This window comes from Armigeres subalbatus, chromosome 2 (genome assembly GCF_024139115.2).
Source record: "Armigeres subalbatus isolate Guangzhou_Male chromosome 2, GZ_Asu_2, whole genome shotgun sequence".
Taxonomy (NCBI): Eukaryota; Metazoa; Arthropoda; class Insecta; order Diptera; family Culicidae; genus Armigeres; species Armigeres subalbatus.
In genome coordinates, this window is record NC_085140.1 from 61,884,181 (window position 1) to 61,901,935 (window position 17,755).

At 37.4% G+C, this 17,755-nt stretch overlaps 1 protein-coding gene across 2 annotated transcripts in view; it reads left to right on the top strand.

Moving 5' to 3' along the window:
* Window positions 1-637: 637 nt before the first annotated feature.
* The window catches only part of LOC134208734 (chondroitin sulfate N-acetylgalactosaminyltransferase 1), a 188,054-nt gene continuing 170,936 nt past the window's right edge, over window positions 638-17,755 (top strand). For both annotated transcript variants that reach the window (XM_062684591.1, XM_062684592.1), the window contains exon 1: window positions 638-1,546. The gene's annotated coding sequence lies outside the window, so the exon portion shown is untranslated. The remainder of the gene's footprint in view (window positions 1,547-17,755) is intronic.

The following is a 17,755-nucleotide window of genomic DNA, read 5'->3' on the forward strand; positions in this document are numbered from 1 at the left end:
ATAACAATTTTTGTGTAAATTTAATACCAACCTTAATCTATCATGTGATGCAATTGTTCAGTTAGAAAATCAAAGTAAGAAGGAGACAAAATCAGTCATCGTCGATAAATTTTCACTAATGAAATTTTGCTTGTCTGCAGTGATGCTTGCATAGGTAGGTTGACCTGAACATTTGTTAATGACAGCTACGTAATATTACTATCAAGCGATTGAAATCCAATAAGCTACTTATCCTTAAAGAATCAATTTCACACCAACCCACAATGTGCAGCCATCGATAGTCCACCCCCAGGGATGTTTGCAACAGCTGATCAACACGTACTTCCGCATTGAAAATCAGCTGACATCGCGTTTCCACAACCTTCAAAATTAATGATTGCACCAACACAACGCTCCGCTTTTCCCAGCTCTGTTTTCCACGCACGAGAGTCAACGGAAATGCGCTAAAATCTCTGAGAAAATTCGTTATCCTTTTTTCCTCCCGAAAGAGAAGGAGCTTTCCTCTCCCTCGCGAAAGCTCCTTATGTTCGGAAGGATATTCCGGCATTGGAGGATGTTAGGCCACTAGAAAAACTCCCGCATCGCTTCGACGGCGTTCAGTCTTCGTTGAGTTTTCACCCGTCCCGGTTTGGTTTGGAATTCGTCGCGCGTGGAGTCTGGGATCGGACGGGCAAGGCCCCCCCACCAGCAGCGCTATTTGCATTCTCAATATTGTCACAGTCGGTGCTCGGATGCCCCGTCAACAACAACGCTGCAGCAGTAGTGCATCATCATTGAGTAAGTTGTGAAGACAGCTCCGGACAGAGTAGTGGGTACCATGGAGGGAGGAGTGTGATTTTCTTTTCAAAAGAAAAGCTGGGTTGGCTTTCCCGATCATCATCGTTTATATTCCCAATTGGTTCGCTGGATGATGGGTTGCGAATGAGAATAAAAGGGTAGGCCAACGTCGTGGTCGAGTGGACGGCGGGGTAGTTTTGCTCAAGTGTTTGCCGCAGTAAGTGAACTCGCTAACTAGCGCAGTTGAAGCGTTTGTCGAAACGTGCAACAGAAGTGGTTATGTACTTTGTGTTTGTTCCGTGTGGTTTACGCCTGGGAGGAGAAGTGCAGGGCCTCGGTTCCGGTGTTTGACGACGGGAGAAAATAAAAATTGTTCGGGAAAAAATCACAGATTGGCTGCTGCGGGGAAGGAAAAGCCTCCCGGAAAATATTGATTGCAACAAAGTTTTCTTCATTTCTTCTTATTGTTGCAACGGTGTGCTTGTTTTGGAACATTTCCGAGGATACGAGAAACCTCCACAGAAGTGTGGGAAAAAATTCCAGCTGTTAGTTTTGTTGTTGACCGTATACAGGATTCAATATTCGAGTGGTGGGAGTTAAACCACAGAAAAGAGCGGTGGCAGTGCGAGCGATTATATGAGAACTCTCGATTCGAAACTCGTCGTGGTTTTGTATTTTGTTGTACTGCTGGAGTGAAACAACTTTTGGGTACTTTGTAACTGGGTTATTACTACGGATGAAATAAATCGTGAGGAATGTACGTTGTGAGGTAAGTTAATTAACCAATTTCGTTGATCACTTAAAGCTGTTTCCTAGTGTTTTTGTTATACGCTCTTCAGCAATTGATTTATTACCAGATTCAAACCATTCAATGCAGTCCGTGCCGTTTCGTGGGACCTGAAATGAGATCGCCACGATATTAAACTTATTCAGAATTACGAGAGATATACATGAAAGAGTCAGCAATCTCGATTATTACCATTAAGAGAAAATCCTTAAAAGCCTTTGTAACAAAAGTTGTTTGAAATCTCACTGCCCTTCATTGAGTGAACGTAAAGCTCATAAGATGACTCGTAAAACAAATTTATATTTATTAGCCATATTAGCATTGACTGATTTGACAACAATTTGTACACTTAAATTGTTTTGCCGACTTCAGCAAAATTTTGCCGAAGATCCAACAGCTCAAATCTCGTTTGAAATGTTTATCGAAATGCGGTATTCCTTTGCTGAATTTCGGTAACCATAACCGATGCCTAAAAAAAAATCTCGAATTTCATCGAAATAATTTTGCCGAAATCTTAACTTTTGGTTTCTCGGCAATCGTTAATTCATTTCATTTATTTAGACTAAGACATCTGATAATACTGAGGTAAACAAGAATCCGTCAATTTTTATATCTTTTGTGACTTTTTGCCAAAATTTCAATTGAATTATTCCTCGAGTGAGAAAAGTGAGAAAAAGGTATTTATGGTACTTTATTTCGGTATAAAAAGTGAAACCTAGGAGAAAATGTAGTAAGCCACGTTACCATTTAGTACATCGCTAAGAAATGCTTCTCAAGCTCAGTGCATCCGTTCACCGCTGGACGGGAAGCTACCGCCATCCCGACTGATCATCAGCAATGAATCATCAGCGACTCCGAACTTGAAAAGAATGAGGAGCAAGCCAAAGATTCAATCACAGGTTGTCGCATCTTCCCATGCACTATGGACCCGGTTTCCGACGGGTCATTACATTTTTTTACAAAATTATATCAATAGGGTAAGACGGTATAATATGCCCCCCCTAAGGCAACTCCTTGATAACTTTTTACTTTTTAACGCAATTTATGCGAACTTTGTGTTATTTGGTAGTACAGGAAGTCACAAATGCATTGTCCGTGAGTAGTCACATAAAAATATTACAGATAACACGTAATAAAGCTTTTTGAAAAGTCGTGAAACAACGAATTTTAAAAGTGCCTGGCCAATACGCCCCACCTCAACCAAAATCATTAAATAGACCTTCATTAGTATTTTATCAATCCCATAATAAAAAGGCTACAAATCCTTATGCGCTTGACATTAAAAAACCAACATAGGTCCATCCAAGCAGGTATGAATTACATTTCAATATTTTCCATACAATTTGGAAGCAACTGCTGCAGGCTCGCTGCGCTTGTGTCCAGTTGGTAAGGGCATATCGTCCTGCCTACACTGGGGCGTTTTGGCCAGTGAAACATGTTTTCGAAAATCGTTACATTTTTGAAGATGGAAGCAATTTCATATCATATTAACCACTGAGAAAAGTAATTTTGTTGCCCAACTGAGTGTTCCAGTGTAAGTTTTGCGGACAGTATGCCAGAGTCGCTCCAGAATGTTCAGCAAACAAACATTAAAAGTTACATCAAAACTGTGACTTTTTGTATTTTGCAAATATTTTCATTAAGTAATACAAAAATATTCCCATATTCACATAGGATGATAGTTTTACAAATATTTATAGGTACCAACTGAATTTGACCCTCAGTTAGTTATAGTTTTCTAGAAATCAAAGAGGGGCGTTTTGGCCAGGTGGGGCGCATTATACCGTCTTACCCTATATGTTACAAATAACAATATCCGTAATAGTTTTGTTATGTCTCGGACGAAGAGATGAAAATTCCAAGAGCGTCATAACATGATTATAACAATTAGCTTATTCAAGCTATGACCAGTATTTTTTTGATAGTTTGACATGACTTTTAGAAAATTCAAATATCCCTCTATTAGTTGCACTTACTTAGCTTAGATTATAAAATCGTTTAGATGGAGTAAAATCAAAGAGCAGATTTCTTTTTTGAACTGAGTGTAGGACAACACTGCCTGATAGAAAAATGATTCGGGAGGCCATAGCTCATGATCAATTACTTTCAAAAAGCTTCAAACGCGGGATGCACTGGTTCTGATGATGCATTTCAACTTGTTTTACCCAGCTGTGCGGTCCCCGAATAAAAATGAGCAATGAGCGAGAATCATCACTTCTCTGTGAGGGGTGCCTATCCGATTCTGTTTTTTCGCACTCGTAAACAAGTTCGAGCTTCTTTATCCAGATTAATATTATCCAGAAAATATGGGAGGATGAAGAACTGCCTGCCGGCTGGATGGATGGCATCATATGCCCAATATATAAGAAAAGGCATAAATTAGAGTGCCCCAATTACAGACGGATCACCCTTCTGAATTCAAGCATGAGCATTATGACCGCAAAACTCGTAGTTGCTACTCCGTGATTGACTAGAACTTGCGAAATTGTACAGAGAACACAATAAATGGCTACCTATTTTCAATTTACACGTTTCGGAAGCTCAAATATTTAAAGTCAGTAAAGGCGCCGGCCACGTCCTTACGGTCATATAGGAAGGGAAGGATTGTTAGTCCGACTCTCGTTGCTACTAGAGACCGAGTACACACTTAAATTATTTTGTAGACCTCGGCAAATTTTTTGCCGAGATTCCAACAGCCGAGATCTTAGTAATATTTTTTACTGAAATTCGGTAATTTCTTTACCGAAATTTCGTCAATATTTTGCCGAGAACTCGGTAACGATTACCGATTACTCGGTAAAGTTTACCGAAAGCTCGGTAAAAAATTTACCGAAATCTCGGTAAAAATTTTACCGAAATTCGTCGAAATTATTACCAATATCTCGGCTGTTGGATTCTCGGCAATTGGTAAACTTAGAATTTTAAATGTGTATACCTCTGCATCTCCACGATTGACTTGGGGTCGGATATCGTTTTAGTTACAAAGTATAATTTATCTGGATTCACTTCGGTAAGTGATGCGATCTATGGGATGAGCAATAACACTAATTCGCTGTCTCGCCACGAGAAAAAATGTTAAACCATGCACGCCCGGTGGTATATGAAAATGGAAGAGAAACGTTTTGGACGACCAAACGGATGCGCAGTAGACCTGTGCGCCGCCGCCGGTGGTTTTACTCACGCCGCCGCCGCCGACTATTTTGGGTCGGCGCGCCGCCGATCATAATTTTGCCACGCCGATGACTAATTGCAATAAAAAAAAATATTTGTGCCGAGTCGCGTAAAGTACGGGACATCGAAGATGGCCTTACAGTTGAGGACGAAATACGTATCTGTAATGCGATACAACTTGGTGGAATTAATTGGAATAGTACTAAATTCGTTTTATGATAGTTCATAAATATTGTTAAGATGGATCTCGTCAGAATTCAATTTCAAATCTACCTCAAGTGATCGTATCTCAAAGTCAGTGTGGTGACATACATTGTCTTGGTTAATGAATAGGTTGGTTGATTAGTTTGTGAGTTTGAATGAAGGTTTATCTAGTAAATTCAATCTTCTAAGTAGAATAAGCCAACAATTGTTTAACTGATCTTAGACATTCTTTTAAGCCAAGGATTGGAAGAGGATTCAGTTGGGCACCTAAACATGTAGGTGACTCGTGCATTATGTTTGTTCTGGTACATAAGCTTTTGTGAGGGCTTGAATTCATGCCCAAAGCGCCCACATCCTTTCACTGGTGTAGACAAATCATTGAAATTCGGGAATCTCAAGTTAAGTAGCACATTGACTATCTCGACAATATTTATTTTTTAAATCAACCAGGGCACTCATTTGATCAGTTTTCTTTGATATTTAATATGTACTATTAGAACAGTTGACTTATTCGGCAAACCAATAGCAGCATTATTAAATCCCTACTGTGAATTCTTTTCCAGTTTTTTTGTCCAGTATAACTATTTTTTATTTTGAAATCAATTTTTGAATATGTTTGACGAAACCACTTGATATATTTCCTTGTGAATTCCTCCAGCTATCCCTCCGAAAAGTTTCGTTAAAAAGACCTAAGAAAATTACTTCAGAAATTCTTCCGGAAATTTCTTACGAAATTTCTTCGAAAATTCCTTCCGACTTTCCATTACGGATTTCTTTAGAAAATCTTGTACGAATTGCTTTTAGAAATTCCTCATAAAATGCATACGAAAAAATTGTTTCAGGAATTCCTAAGAAAATTTTGTTGGGAATTCCTTCGGAAACCCTTTGAGGAATTCCTTCGGAAGTTTATTAAGCAATTCCTCCGGAAATTTCTTAAGGAATTCCTTAAGACATTCCATTGAGAGTTTCTTCGAAAATTGTTTAGCTACTCTTTAATTGTTTTAAGCAATGCCTTCGGAAATTATTCTTTACACACTTAGAATAAATCGCCGAATTCGGTAAAAAATTACCGAAATCTCAACAGCAGAACTGTTCCTTGAATAATTTTACTGATTTTCGGTGATTTTGACAGTTGAACAATGAAAAAAATTACAAAAAATCTGTAAAATAATTGAATCGTTTGTTTGAAAAACTGCATATGTAACATTTTTGGCCAAAATGAGATTTTTATATATTCTGAATCCTCGCACAATGGTCGGATTCGTCCAATTTCACGACATAAATCGATAACTCGAAAACTATCAGTGCTAGAGTTTAGACGCCTTCAGAAGAAATGATCTACAAGAAAAGATATATTTTTGGTGTAAGTTGCCATTAGGGTGGCCCTTTTGTTAAATTTTTTTGAAAGTCAATTTTTTTAACCTTTCGAGTTAGAAGATCACATTATTCTACAAAGTTATAGAGAATTAAATTCTAAGCATTTCTGCTTAATAAACATTTATTTTATCTCATATAAGAAATGTTTTATGACAAAATTACTCGTCCAAAACTACGTATTTTGGCAAAAAATAAGAAAAAAATTTTTTCTTCAGGAATGTATGAAATTTTTTTCGTTTGTTTGAGAAACTACATAAGTCCACGCACTTTGAAGAGCAATTGTGGAGTATTGTTTATAGTTTTTGCAATGGAGGTGCCCCAGGGTGTTGAGTTTTGCCACAAACTATTGATCTGCATCGAAGAAATCGAAATATTCGGTGCAAACTTGTTCAAAAGAATCTTTTGTTTTCTCGAAATTGTGTAAAATGGATTTATGCAGTTTTTAAAACAAATGAATCAATTACCGAAGATCTGCTGTTGAGATTTCGGTAAAATTTACCGAATACTGTAAAATGAGTTAAGTGTGTATGACATTATTCCATTAATTCCTTAAATATATTCTTCAGATATTGCATAAGGGACGTCTTTGGAATTTCCTCAAGGGATTTCTTCATAACTTCTTCCAGCAATTCCTTAAAAACAATCTCTGGGAATTCTTCCAGAAATTCCTGCAGGAATCCTTCGAAAATGCCTTCATAAGTTCTTTCCGAAATTCTTTCAGTAATACTTTTGGAATGTTTTAGTGTTTGTTTATTGTTTTGTTTTATTCTTCAAAAATTAAATTAATAACTCCATCGGAATGGGGAACCTCCTTAGCCGTGCGGTAAGATGCGTGGCTACAAAGCAAGACCATGTTGAGGGTGGCTGGGTTTCAATTTCCGGTCTGGTCTAGGAAATCGCAGTTTATAACCGTGGAAGTGCTTAAAAACACTAAGCTGCGAAGCGGCAATGTCCCAGAAGAAGGAGAACTCCATCGGAAACTATTTCAATATCCAATTATTTTCAATTGATTTCCTGGAAGAAAATCCAAAAGAATTTCTGAAGAAATCTACGAAGGAATCTCTTAACTTTTAAAGAAATCCCTGGGGAAATATCCGAAAAAAATCTTGACGATTTTTTTTGTTGATTATTTAAGGATAAAAAATCTTGAGGAGTTCCATTTAATATATAGGGTTTTGTGCAGAAATTTCCGAATGAATTTTCGAAGGCATTTTTGAAAGAGATCCTTCAGGAATTAGTTCGGATCAATTAGAAGAATTAGTTCGGATTTTCCTTGGGAAAATCATTAGGGTATTCTTCCGAAAATTCATTCAGAAATTCTTCTAAGAACTCTTTTGGATATTTTTGAAATGTTCTAGGACGAAATTTCCTAAAGAAATCCTGAACAAGTTCCTTAAAGAATATCCGAAGAAATTCCTGAAGATTTTTTTAAAGTAACTCCTGAAGGAACTTCTGACGGTCTTAGATTTCTCTAAAAATTCCTTTGGACATTCCGTCAAAATTTAGTTCAGAAATTCGAAAATACTTTCTGAAAATCCTTTTGAAATAACTACGGAAAATGTTTTAGGAGTTTGTCAAAACTTTGTCAAAAAAAAATTCAAAATGTTTTCTGAAAACTCCTTGAGAAATTCATTTACGAATTACTTTAGAAATTTCTATAAGTTTAGGAAAATTGCTTAGGAATTTATTTGAAAATTAATTAACGAATTTCTTAGAGAGATTCTTTTAGGAGTTCCCTCTAGATTTTTTTTCGGAAATTCTAGGGGTTCCTTGTCAACTTTCCTGAAATTTCCATAAGAATTATCTCAAAACTATCTTAAGCGATTTCTAGATAATTTCAAAAAATCCTCCAATAAATTCTATGATAACTTTAGGCTTCAGCAAAACTAGATCAGTGCACATCGTTCATTCTTCCAGTCGCCCTGTATGGTCATGAAGCATAGACGTTAAAAGATGCAGACCATCGAATTCTCGGAGTGTTTTAGTGGAAAATACTACGCACAACACTGGTGAAATGGTGAATGGCGCAGACGCATAAATCAAGAGATGTACCAAGTGTACAAACATGCCGACATCGGCAGGATTATAAAATACGGCAGATGACAGTGGGCTGGACATATTCTTCGTATGCTGCAAGAGAGACCTGCAAAAGTCATGTCTAGCAGAAAAACTGGAAGAGGACGTAGGCTCTCGTCGGTACACCCCGCACTCTCTGGCTGTGTGCAATCGAGAAAGATGCGCGTGCGGCCGGCGCGCAGGGAGACTGGCGACTAGCGATCCACGAATGAGTGACCTGAAACAAGACATTAAAGTCGGTTTTGCTCCGGACAACACGGAGTGTAATACCAACATAAGTATAGGTAAAGGTGACTTTGGGGAGAAATTCTTAAACATTTCCCTCAGGAATTCCTTCACAACATTCTCCATTTCTTTTGATTTTTCGGGATTTCTTCAGAAATGTATTCAAAATTCCTCTGAAAATTTCTTCGGAAATTAATTTGAAAATTTATTTTGAGATGCATTCGAAAATTCTGTTAGAATCCCTTTGAAAATGTCTGGCTGAATTTTCTTAAAAGGTTCCTACTAAATTTTTTTAGGAATTTCTTCAGTTCCTAAAGTTCTTCCGTAAATTTCTTCAAAAATTTTGCTGAAAATGCTTTCATAAACTCTTTCCGACATTACTTTAAGAATTCCCTCGGATAGTTCTATAGAAAATTCACTTAAGAATTTAATCGGAAACTAGTTAATTTTTTGATAAATTTTCGAATGAATTTCTGCAGGAATATTGTAAGGTTTTACTAAGGGATGATCCATATAGCACGTCACGCAAAAAAAAATATTTTCAACCCCCCCTCCCCGCTTCGCCTCGCTTTTTGTATTAATTCTCAAAAAAGTTTGTAGTTTGTTTGTAGAATTCCTTCAAGAGAATTTTTTTTTCATATTTAACCAAGTTTCAGGAAAAATATCTAAAAAAAAATATGCAGCCACTTAAACATTGCCCAATTCTGTATGTAACTCAAAGAATAGTAGTTCTAATTTTTCAGAAATTTAGATATATTGAGAAGTAAAACGACTGAAGTGTATCAAAATCCTTAATTGGAAATAACTTTTGAAAAAAAAATTTTTTGTTGAATATCTTGGCTGTGCATATGCACAGCACATGTTTCGAAATGGACAAATTGATATGAAATTTGCGAAAAAGAATCCACGTGTCTTGGAGGGACTCGAACCCTTAACCTCCAAGTTCCTCCTCCAAGGTTCGAGTCCCTCCAAGACACGTGGATTCTTTTTCGCAAATTTCATATCAATTTGTCCATTTCGAAACATGTGCTGTGCATATGCACAGCCAAGATATTTAACAAAAAAATGGTTTTCGTACGGCCGAGTTGCCGAATAATATGCAATTAATTGTTTTGAAAAAAGTTGACAACTTAGTTCTACTACTTCTACTTCAATGGTTCTACATTCCAACTGGAAATTGGCCTGCTTTTTAACTTAGTATTCTATTGGCATTTCCTTAATTATTAATTGAATGAAAGCTTTTCTGTGCCAGCCATTGCATCAGTATGTATCTCTTGTGGCAAGTACAATGGATTCACTATACCTATACTATCGCAAGGCTACTGGAGACAAATTAGTTCTATGGCACCGAAATCTAATTCTCAACATTGCTAAGGGGTCACGACAAGTGAAGCAGGATTTATTGTTAGAATTTGATTCATCAAAATCAGAAAACAACAAAATAGTTTTAATTTATAATTATACCATTTTGAAATCAGGTATTGATTAGTGTCGCCGGCAATTAACTATTTTTATTATGCTGTTTGATTAACGACAAACGTTGAATGTTGCAATTTAAATCCACTGAAGTCGATTTTTACACTAGCGATTCCCTTGATTCAAAACCGCTTGAATCCAAAAATCCGCGTAAAAATCGATTTTTTCAACCATCGATTTTTTCATCCACGCCGGTTCACGCCGCCGCCGCCGCCGCCGATAAAAGTCAACGGCGCGCCGCCGTGACGCCGCCGCCGCCGATGATGTGACCGGCGCACAGGTCTAATGCGCAGTACTCTGTACGTACCTGCCCGATAGCTACTGCAAACAATTGAAGATCGCACTTGTCTCGACCGGAGCAAATCGCTATACATGCGCATGAGTCACCGAACACGTAATAAATATTTTATTATAAATAAAATAAATGTATTTTGTATATTCGTGCATAGTTACTTAAAAACAAATTTTGTGAACAAAAACGTATCATCTTTTGAGCACATAAAAATAAAATTACTGTCATTAGAAGATGTTATGTTAAGCTTATATTATATATTTTGAATTATCATTTTGATGAAAATGAGTGAAGAACTATTTTCATGAATTACAATTGAAGTTAATAAAGCCTAGCAATACTTTGATAAAAATAAGAATACCCTCTGTGTTTAACAAAAGGAAAATTCTAGAATGAAATGTTTTTAAGTGTTGGTATTTCATATGCGGTAGAAAAATGCGAAACTTGAAAGAAAAGGTTATGAATAAAAGAATGAAATAAACCAACAATAAAAATAAGGTTTAACACAAAAAATATTCATGTGTGAAACTCGAATGACAAGCCTTTGATTAAAAGAAAAATTCAACAATAAAATATAATCATGCGAAACACAAATAAATATAAATATGTGAATTTCGAAAAAACGGCCTATGACTAAAAGAAGGAAAAATTCAACAATAAAATATCAGGTAAAACATAAATGTGCAAAGGAATGGTTGATCAACACTCGACGTTTTGCCCAATTTTTTCGACCTTCGACCTTTTGTCCAACAACCGCAATTTCTATCTTTTATTCTTTCAACTTTTTGTCTTTCGACTTTTTCACTTTCGACCTTTCGACCTTTTGTCTTTTCGACCTTTTGACATTCGACCTTTTGGCTTAGATTTTTTTGTTTAGACCTTTCGACCTCTCGACCTTTTGACCTTTCGACCTTTTGTCTTTTCGACCTTTTGGCCTTCGATCTTTTGACCTTCGACCTTTTGACATTCGACCTTTTGTCCTTCGATCTTTTGGCTCAGATTTTTTTGTTTCGACCTTTTGACCTTTCAACCTTTTGACCTTTCGACCTTTTGTCCTGTCGACCTTTTGACCTTCGACCTTTTGGCTCAGATTTTTTTGTTTCGACCCAGTCTGCCGCACTTCACTTTTTTCAAATGAAAATCATCATTCATAAGGCAACATATTGAAATTCATACCGATTCCTTGTGGCAAATTTTCATAAGTCGTTTGATTGAAAAGCATACGTCCATTTTCCTCAGTGTGCTTCTCAGGCGGGTCCTGTCGCGCTCGATTACGCCCACTACCATGTACTTTGTCTTCGAACCATTCATCATCAGCTCAACTTTTATTATCTCACGGTTCAGGCGGGTTTACAGATCTGCCACCTTTTCATTTGTTCAATCTACAATGTTCATATCCACCATCATCCGACCTCCGCATGACACATCAAAAGGTAAGAAAGCCACACCTTTGTCATAGACTTCGGCGGGATTTCAGTCCGAAAACTTAACACAATTTTGCACACCATTCGTAACTTTTATCTTTCTTCAAAGCTGTTGTCGTTCATGATTTTTAATAGGACTACGCGTTCGATACTGTCGTATGCCACCTACAGATTGTGCGTTGGTATTGATATTGATCTGATATTGAAGGCCTATTTGAAGTATTTACCGTCAGGAAAAGATCTGGTCCATTGTCGAGCGGTCATCCAAGAAACCTGGTTGGTAACTTCGAACGAGCAATGGGACGATGGTAGATAATCTGCGATTTCACATCGTAGGTTTAGAATGGAAATATCTCGGAAATTCTCGTACTCCAGCTTGTCACCAACCTGTCCAATCTACCCTTCCTTCAATCCTCAGTACACTGTTTGTCATGATGACAAATATTTGTCAAGTCAGCCTGAAATCAATGTCGATTTCCACTCAGTCTGATAGTTATCCAGATAAACTTGACATAATTTAATATTTGTCAATATGACAAACAGTGAACTGCGGGCTTTCCACGCAGATAGCTACATAGTACATATATTAGTGTTGAAGTTTGTTTTGGATATAGTGTTTTCGGTCAGTGCAGAGCAAGTGAAATGAACCGACGGCTAGTTCCGAGAATTGAATAATAATTACGATAGTAATAGTGATAGGATGCAGAAAAGAATGTGAAACGATGTTGATGTAATCATTATCAGTGGTAAACAAAAGCTATTGTTTATAATACTATAAATACTGGGAGCAATAAACAGATGGGTTGAGTTTTATGAGAGATAACAACAAGTGTTAGTTTATTTCAGTTTGTACAACAGGTCATATAATCAAACATTGTCGAATGACTTCTAAACATCGAGTAAGGCAATGGAAGAGGTTTTGGATTCAAACCAAACGACGGAGTTGGAATCCAAACTCAAGTAACCGACTAGAACAGCATAACAAAAATTGAACGCAATTTTAACATATTGTGATATTTATAACTTATTTTGATACAATTTAGTTCTCAGTAGCCATAATCTTCCAAAATGTTGTAACAGGATTATATCATAATATGATTTGAAAAATGCTTAGCACCGAATTGCCCAACAGTAGGCAATTAAAATAGATGTACCAAAGTCTCCCAGCCATAGATATCACAACGCTGATATAATTTGAGAAGGTTGCCTTATTTGTTATGCTGTTAATTTCATGTTCTCGAAAAATATTTTTTTTCAGACGAAAACAAAAAATTATGATTGTTGATCACAATCTCGAAACCCATCACGACCTGTAAAATTTCCAACTGCACAGAAACAATATATTTTGTATCTGATTCTGTTATAAATTTCTAACAAAATATGTTATTTTTTTGATAAAATTGTAACTACATTTGATAGTTATTGCTTCCAGTAGTGTAGTTTTTGATAGAAATTTAGATATTTTAACAACATCCTGCACCATGTTTCTAACAAATTTTGTTATAAAAATTTTGTATAACATAATAACATAGGATGAAGTGTGCTCAATCAAAAAGATTTATAATTCCCAATGTTAAAGTAACCGAAAAGCTCTTGGAGCTCAGCAAGAGAGCTCTTTGCACATTCACTGGCCTAATAACCGGACACTGCCCGAGCAGATATCACTTGAAAAATATTGGCCAGATTCAGAGTGATATCTGTCGTTTCTGTAACATGGAACGTGAAACCTCGGAACATCTGCTTTGCAGTTGCGATGCATTGTCCAAGGGTAGATCTAAATTTCTAAATAGTGGCTTTATGCAACCAGGAGACATTTGGACTGCAAATCCTGGAAAGGTAGTGGGTTTTATTAACTCAATTATACCGGACTGGGAAAAGACGCGTCTTAGGTTGTTTACTTGACAAATGGTGATCAACCTACAAGATGCGAATAGATAGTTAAGAGTAATCAGGGGTATACCACAAAAGTTCAACTCAATGGACGCAGTGGTTCTACGCCCCAACAAAACAAAAAAAAAAAAACATAGGATGATATAATTTTGATATGACCTCCTAGTCGGGAAGTAGCTGATTCGGCTAAATTTACGGAGCACTCAAGTGTATGAGTTCGTGGTTAACGATGCTGACAAAGCCTGGGGCCTTCATGTTTTATGATGATGTAATATAGATCGACAGTTTGTCAGCTTGGAATTCCAACGCCTGCGAGAAGTTGGGATGGGAGTGAGATGGATGCTCTTAAGCCTTACTTCAAAGATTTCTTGTATAACCATGGGCATAATCTGTAAACCTTGACAATGGGCAAAAAGTATATGAGTTTCTGTTTCCAAAACTGTCAAAATTATCCAAATCGGTTGAAAATTGTTGAAGTTATGAGAATATCAATTTATGGTAACACGGGTACCCTGTCGGCCATCCACGTGTGTTTTTTTTGTTGGCCGCATAAGGGTTAATAGGACTACGCGTTCGATACTGTCGTATGCCACCTACCGATTGTGCGTTGGTATTGATATTGATCTGATATTGAAGGCCTATTTGAAGTATTTACCGTCAGGAAAAGATCTGGTCCATTGTCGAGCGGTCATCCAAGAAACCCACTTGGTAACTTCGAACGAGCAATGGGACGATGGTAGATAATTTGCGATTTCACATCGTAGGTTTAGAATGGAAATATCCCGGAAATTCTTGTACTCCAGCTTGTCACCAACCTGTCCAATCTCCCCCTCCTTCAATCCTCAGTACACTGTTTGTCATGATGACAAATATTTGTCAAGTCAGCCTGAAATCAATGTCGATTTCCACTCAGTCTGATAGTTATCAAGATAAACTTGACATAATTTAATATTTGTCAATATGACAAACAGTGAACTGCGGGCTTTCCACGCAGATAGCTACATAGTACATATATTAGTGTTGAAGTTTGTGTTGGATATAGTGTTTTCGGTCAGTGCAGAGCAAGTGAAATGAACCGACGGCTAGTTCCGAGAATTGAATAATAATTACGATAGTAATAGTGATAGGATGCAGAAAAGAATGTGAAACGATGTTGATGTAATCATTATCAGTGGTAAACAAAAGCTATTGTTTATAATACTATAAATACTGGGAGCAATAAACAGATGGGTTGAGTTTTATGAGAGATAACAACAAGTGTTAGTTTATTTCAGTTTGTACAACAGGTCATATAATCAAACATTGTCGAATGACTTCTAAACATCGAGTAAGGCAATGGAAGAGGTTTTGGATTCAAACCAAACGACGGAGTTGGAATCCAAACTCAAGTAACCGACTAGAACAGCATAACAAAAATTGAACGCAATTTTAACATATTGTGATATTTATAACTTATTTTGATACAATTTAGTTCTCAGTAGCCATTATCATCCAAATGTTGTAACACGATGATATCACAATATGATTTGAAAAATGCCTAACACCGTATTGCCCAACAGTAGGCAATTAAAATAGATGTAGCAAAGCCTCCCAGCCATAGATATCACAACGCTGATATAATTTGAGAAGGTTGCATGTTTCATGTTTTCGAAAAATATTCTTTTTCAGACGAAAACAAAAAATTATGATTGTTGATCACAATCTCGAAACCCATCACGACCTGTAAAATTTCCAACTGCACAGAAACAATATATTTTGTATCTGATTCTGTTATAAATTTCTAACAAAATATGTTATTTTTTTGATAAAATTGTAACTACATTTGATAGTTTTTTGTTTCCAGTAGTGTAGTTTTTGATAGAAATTTAGATATTTTAACAACATCCTGCACCATGTTTCTAACAAATTTTGTTATAAAAATTTTGTATAACATAATAACATAGGATGAAGTGTGCTCAATCAAAAAGATTTATAATTCCCAATGTTAAAGTAACCGAAAAGCTCTTGGAGCTCAGCAAGAGAGCTCTTTGCATATTCACTGGCCTAATAACCGGACACTGCCCGAGCAGATATCACTTGAAAAATATTGGCCAGATTCAGAGTGATATCTGTCGTTTCTGTAACATGGAACGTGAAACCTCGGAACATCTGCTTTGCAGTTGCGATGCATTGTCCAAGGGTAGATCTAAATTTCTAAATAGTGGCTTTATGCAACCAGGAGACATTTGGACTGCAAATCCTGGAAAGGTAGTGGGTTTTATTAACTCAATTATACCGGACTGGGAAAAGACGCGTCTTAGGTTGTTTACTTGACAAATGGTGATCAACCTACAAGATGCGAATAGATAGTTAAGAGTAATCAGGGGTATACCACAAAAGTTCAACTCAATGGACGCAGTGGTTCTACGCCCCAACAAAAAAAAAAAAAACATAGGATGATATAATTTTGATATGACCTCCTAGTCGGGAAGTAGCTGATTCGGCTAAAATTACGGAGCACTCAAGTGTATGAGTTCGTGGTTAACGATGCTGACAAAGTCTTGGGCCTTCATGTTTTATGATGATGTAATGTAGATCGACAGTTTGTCAGCTTGGAACTCCAACGCCTGCGAGAAGTTGGGATGGGAGTGAGATGGATGCTCTGTTCGCTTGCACATGAACGGCTGTATCATGTGGACTGACGATGTTCTGTCCAAGATTGTGCGTGCTGACGGAGTTATCAAGCGATGCGTAGACCCATTGTTATCTAAGGTAAAATGGATCGAGGTTTGGATTTCAAAATGTTGATCAATAAGCCACTTGTACGAACCCTCTTATAAACGTTGTGGCTTTATAATTATTTCCATCTGAAACGTGTTTTCCCGATCAAATTAACATGCATACAAACATGAGGGGCCCTCCTTAGCCGTGCGGTAAGATGCGCGGCTACAAAGCAAGACCATCCTGATGGTGGCTGGGTTCGATTCCCGGTGCCGGTTTCGGTTTGGAAATTGTTTCGACTTCCCTGGGCATAAAAGTATCATCGTGTTAGCCTCATGATATACGAATGCAAAAATGGTAACCTGGCTTAGAAACCTCGCAGTTAATAACTGTGGAAGTGCTTAATGAACACTAAGCTGCGAGGCGGCTCTGTCCCAGTGTGGGGACGTAATGCCAATAAGAAGAAGAAGAAGAAGAAGACAAACATTGGGATATGTGTCCTCAATCCAGGAATCAAGATTTCGATCGTCAAACATGGCCTTGTTGTGTGAGAATCGTAATTATTCCGGGGTGTACAACCTGTTGTGCAAGAAAGGTAAAAATGTCTCCTCATATGATCACACGATTTTCAAAACAACGTTCACGACCCCACTTGTGACAAATATACGATGAAGTTTATCACAGCCAACAATGAAACCTCGTATTGCACAATCAAAATCACGCCTTAAAATTCTGCTCCCCTTTACGGATTGTAATAAAATAAATTCCCCACAATTAATTTCGTCATGCAGAGAAAAATAAATTGTTTTTCTGACAGCAGACAGCATTGCAAAAGAGCTCCAGTGCAGTGCTTCACAATTGTAACCGAATGCGACCCTAAACCCGTAGCTCATCAACCATTTAATTGAACATAAATCCTGGAAACCCCTAAATGCAGCAGCCCATGTGCTTTGCCGAAACGAGCGTAGCGATTTCACGTCTGTTTGCGCAATTCGTGCTCATCTCGGGGTCATTAAATGTGAAACCATCATCGTCGAAACTGTCACACAAGCTGCCTGCCTTCGTCCAGGGACTGAGCCGTATAGATTTTGCCCTCACCAATATTGCTGGCTGTTGGCTGTTTTTATGGAAGCGACGGAAAAGCGCTGAGTCTTTCATTCACGCTATAAAAAAGCCAAAAGCGGAGAGTTTACTTCATTAAATCGTTTTTCCAGTACCAAATTGGGAGGGAGAGGGCATAGGTGCCAACGAAAACTGCTAATGGTGTCGTTTATCTTCGCTCACTACGGGATTGACCTTTGCCTTGGCATCGGGCCAACAGATATGGGTTGTATATCGTCTGGCGATTATATCGAG